The 4,830-nt window shown below is 44.3% G+C and overlaps 1 protein-coding gene across 9 annotated transcripts in view; it reads left to right on the forward strand.

The window, feature by feature from the left end:
* Positions 1–4,830, forward strand: part of SEMA6D (semaphorin 6D) — a 206,179-nt gene that overhangs the window by 128,038 nt on the left and 73,311 nt on the right. For 4 of the 9 annotated variants that reach the window (XM_006768267.2, XM_006768274.2, XM_006768273.2 and 1 more), the window contains exon 1: positions 1–194. The exons of the other annotated variants lie outside the window; for them this stretch is intronic. The gene's annotated coding sequence lies outside the window, so the exon portion shown is untranslated. The remainder of the gene's footprint in view (positions 195–4,830) is intronic. 9 annotated transcript variants of the gene reach the window in all.

Below are 4,830 nucleotides of genomic sequence, written 5' to 3' on the forward strand. Positions count from 1 at the left end.
GTCTCCGCCAGGCGGCCAGAGCCCGGCGCTGAGATGTGTTACGTTCTCATCTGCCCATCAATTATGGATGGAAACAAATAAGGAAGAGTCAATTTTGCATGAGCCCCTTCTCCCGCGGCGAGAGGCGTCCTGCAGCCGGGAGAGAGCCGCCGCTCCGGTCGGCAGCTTCTGGCAGGGGGATGGTGAGGAGGAAGGTAGGGAAACTTTTATTTCCAGTCTTGACAGCGATGTTTGTTCCTGGGCTGCCGCCTTGGGAGAATGCGGAGGGGCTTAATGCTTCCTCTGTCGTGTCTAACTCTTGGATTGAAAATAAAAAAGGTCATAAAGGACTTAAAGGTGTGGATGAAAACTGGGTTCAAAAATTGTCTGCTACATCGACTCTCAGGGCCAGTGCTTGTCAGGTGATTGTTTAAATCCTGAACTTGTGGGAAGCTAAGTGTCAAGGAGCTAACACGGAATGAAGTAGCGGCATTAATTACAACCCTAGAGGAAGCCAGGGGAGAGAGAGCTCCCTGTTCTGAGGTGACCAGTCAGTAACCCAAGTTCCAGCATCCCAACCCCTCGCCGCTCTAGGCTGCGCGATTTTCCGCTCCGAGGGGACAGTGAATCATCATTGTGAATATATAGACTTTGTAAACAGTAATTGGACCTAGGTCCACCTCTACAGGCGGCTACTTTCCCATAAAAATAACGGTAGTGTTTCCAGTTTCTAGGGGAAATAAGTGTCTAGGGCAATTTTTCCAAAAACTTCCAGCTACTAAGAATGTTAAGTCTGCAGGATCTACCTGATATTTGGGGCAAAAGGAGCGGATTGTTTTGTTTATTTCAAGGTTGAAGTCCTAGGGAAGGCTTAACATTTTTTTCCCTAAATTGGATTGTCTCTGTTTCTCAGAATAGGAGGTATAACTTGTTTGGAGAATTTCGTTCAGGGTTCCTTCCTGGTAGAACTGAGAAATCGAATCTTAGACAGCTCAGGGTGATGATTTTACTGTCCTTGTTGGTGGTTTAAACAATAGGTTTTGAAGCCGGTTTATTCATGTTGTTAAAAAATCCCCCTGGCTCTCTTAGCTGTCTAACTCAGGAAATTAAGTTGTGTGTAGTCATGCTTAATGTAGTGAGTGACAGGCATATTCTGTCAGCCTGGCAAATAGTACACAAACGTTTGCCCTGGCTTAGCTAAATAGAAACGGCCACATAAGCTCTGAGACGTGGGCCTATATTATCATGAACTTAAACATCTGAAGGTAAATTGAACTATAATAGCTCAGCCTTTACCGAGTCTTGTTTTTATAGCTAGTGTCTGTGCTTTGATTTAGGTCTCTAGAATGTGCTCTCAGAAAGATAGTTCAAGAAGTAACCCTCATATTTCCAAAATATGTTGTTCACCAGACCATTTTCCGCCATTGGCACATTTAGTCAGATCAACAACTGCTTCTTATTGGTTCCCACAGAATAATGCCACCTGTCCTCCTTTCTTTGAGGGGCGCTGCATAGGTACGCTTTTGTGAGGAACGGGTCTGTGATGCAGGACGGTGTGCTGGGAATATGGTTATTTCCCCATCACCAGAAAGCTGGTTAACTTGAGTTTGGTTTAGATTTGTGGACGTTCTGCCCTCTTCCCTGCTGTGTGGTGTGGTGTGTGTGTGTGTGTGTGTTCATTTGTTGTTGTTGTTGTTGTGTGTTGTTGTTTTGTCCTATCTCCTCCCCTGGTTTGATGGATTTGAAAGATGGCTGTGACGTAAACCTATTAGTCCTTACAGAGAGGACAGCTTAGAGATCCAGTGGCCTTCAGTTCACTGGCTGCTGGCTGCGAGGGAGGGATCTGTCCAGTAACTGCTCTGGGTAAGTGGGCCGCTAGCTCCTGTGCCATGGTGGTTTCTGCTGCTTGAAAGGCACACAGGCAAGTAGGCAGGAATAGAGCTTTGATTCACAAAAGATGCCCATAGTTTTAAGGACTTACTGAAACTAGAGAAGTTCTTCACTTCTTGCTGCTCCATCATAATGAACCTTGGTAATTAGCTTAGTCATTGTTCTCGCATGTGAATTTCACTAAGATACAAGGAGTGAAAAATGCATCTGAAATAGGGTCATTTTTCACCCTCCTGATGCATTTTATGCAGAGTTAAGAGCCTGGCTGAATGCCTAACCGTTATTGGTGTAACCATAGGAGGTGAACTCCTTCCTTAGCATATTGCAGACTAAAATATTACCTTTTATTTCAATTAATAGACTTTAACCTGCACATTCTAGATTCATTTCTAGAGGACGCAAGAGTCACCTGGGGCATGCCAACCAACTCCGTATTTATTGACTGTTATCATTCGCAAGGAGCTGTGCTAGCTAGTGTTCCAGCACCAGGCTAGGCAGGCAGGTTTCTGTATGTTCAATATAAGTAAGAATGAAAAAAAATAGAGAACGGCAAAACATACCATTAGGCAAGAAATGCAAATATGCGCCCCTTTTTGGAAGTATAGTATGTTATCCTAGAAATTTTAAAGCGAGATTGATTATACCAAATATAGACAGAGGTCCAGCCTTCCTGCTTTCAACACTGATGATCCAGTGTACTGTTAGTGTAATTCACATATTGAAAGTGTAATTAGAGTGGGAGGTCTCACTTTCCCGGGTTCATGTGAATGGAGACATAGCACATTACCATCTACCAAAGCTCATGTCTGAGGTTGCCGCTTATTTTGTGAACTGCTGCCAACTTCCAGTCGGGGAAAAGAGTGTGTTTTGATTTATTCCCATGACATGCAGAGGGAATAAAAAGCATACAACTGTACTGAGCATATCATAATCCTTTTTAGTTGAGGTGGCTGTCATCTGGCTGACTTTTCCTCTCCAGCCCCTGATGGCAGAGGCAGCGCAGCTGATAACGGAAGCTGCAATCATTCATCCCAACAGGAAAAGGAGGAAACTTTCTTCTTCACAAAGCAACTGTTCATGTAACCAGGGGCGACCAAATGAGTGGTCCACATAGGTACCACATGAGGTGTACCGAGTTCTCAAACTTCTCTTTTCTATGAAGCTTCTGTTAACTCACCCAGATTAGCATTTTAACAACCCTGAAGTGAACTTCTGCCATTCTCTCTACTTGGACACAGTGTGTAGATCATCCATCATCCTTTCCTTGGCTACAACAGGCTGCTGGCTCCATCACCATTTGGAGCTACACAGAAGCCATCTGACTGTGAACAGCACAGCTGGCTACAGCAATCTTTTCTTCCACACCACTGGCAGCATTGTCTGGCTGTGGTAACTAAAGTTAACACCCAGAACGGGAAGTTTCCATTGTTTGGCAACCTGTGCAGGGCCCCTCATCCAGTTCTGGGGGCCCACCTGCAGAAAGGCTGGCTGGAAATGGTGTGTCCCACTTAAGAGGGGACTTGTCCCAACCTCCCCGGACTCACAGGAAAGCTTCCTTAGCCTTGATATGATTAAACCATCGGGATTGCAACAGGAGAAGGAGCCATTCAGACACCACTCAATCCTCGACCTTCAGAATTCTCTCTATCTGAAAGGAGGAAGAAAAAAATGAAGTATCCTTTAGCCGAAAATCTGAAAACAGAAAAGACCTTGTCTAATTCTTTGGAGACTTGAACAGGTTACTGCTTCATCCCTTTGCACAAAGAACATGGGCTGTGCTTCCATCAGGACCCATGACTAATAGTATCCAATGATTTCTATCACTTTTTTCCCCTTCATTTTACTCAATAAGAGATCAGCTACAGTAGTCTTTGCTTATTAAAGCAAGGATGACATGAATTAGGTGGATATATTTGCTGGGTTATGTTGCCAACCGTAAAAAGAACTTTCTAATTAGAAGTGCTGCTCTTGGAGTTTGATGCCTCATAGTCTGGCAGGCGATTGTATCCTTGCTCCTTTTCCTAATATTTACTAATGAAATCGGCCACCAAACAGTTGGGATGATATTTTGGGGACTGAAAGAAAAATATGAATGCTTTTCCTCCTGCCTTCTAAGTTCTTCTTTGGGCTAATCATCAAATTAATAGACAGATTAACAGGAGGAAATTAACACATGTGCATGGGTAATTCACATATGCGTGAAAATCTCGAAGACAGTGAGGCAACATTGGGTATATAAGACATATTTAGGCAAAGGATAAACCGGTGGGGGGGGGGGGGGTATTAGATTTCAGAAGTGAGAATGGGCAATGGAGGTGAGGAGGAGCTAACACACCTGGCACCTGGCGGGAGAATCCTTGCTGGGTGCCTCAGGAACAATGGCACACAGGGGGATCTAGCTAAGAGGCCCCTGCCTGAAAGCCACTTATTTACCATACTTAATTCAAATTAGGCTCTGGTGAGCAGCCTAAAATCTCCTTCCTAAAGCTAGTTTATTTGTCTGAGTCTCTAGGGCAGGAAAGGGGGGAGGGTCAAAGGTTCTTTCTGAGTCTTTTAAACAGCTTAAAATCAGTATCCCAAAAGGCTGCTTTATGGTGGCAAAAATTTGGTCCGCTTCCATAATGATTGATGATGACGATGAAGGTGATGATGATGATGAAGAGGAAGAGAAGAAAAGGGCAGCCATTTATTGTTTGTCTGCTTACCAAATTCTAGGCACCATCTAAGATTATATCTTTATTATATCATGTTACCTCCAACCACCTGCGTGGGGTAGGTTTAGTTAGCGTCTGTGATTACCAAAATGAAGCCCAGGCACCAGAGAAGTTAAGTTATTTTCCTAAGGTCACAGGGCAGGAAAGTGTATGAATCAAAATTCAAACCAGGTCTGCCATACCTCTCAGCCCACATCTTCACCACTGCATTGAATTGCTTCCAGAAACGGGGGGGGGGGGGGGGGGC

This window comes from Myotis davidii, unplaced genomic scaffold (genome assembly GCF_000327345.1).
Source record: "Myotis davidii unplaced genomic scaffold, ASM32734v1 scaffold763, whole genome shotgun sequence".
In the NCBI taxonomy this organism is placed as follows: domain Eukaryota; kingdom Metazoa; phylum Chordata; class Mammalia; order Chiroptera; family Vespertilionidae; genus Myotis; species Myotis davidii.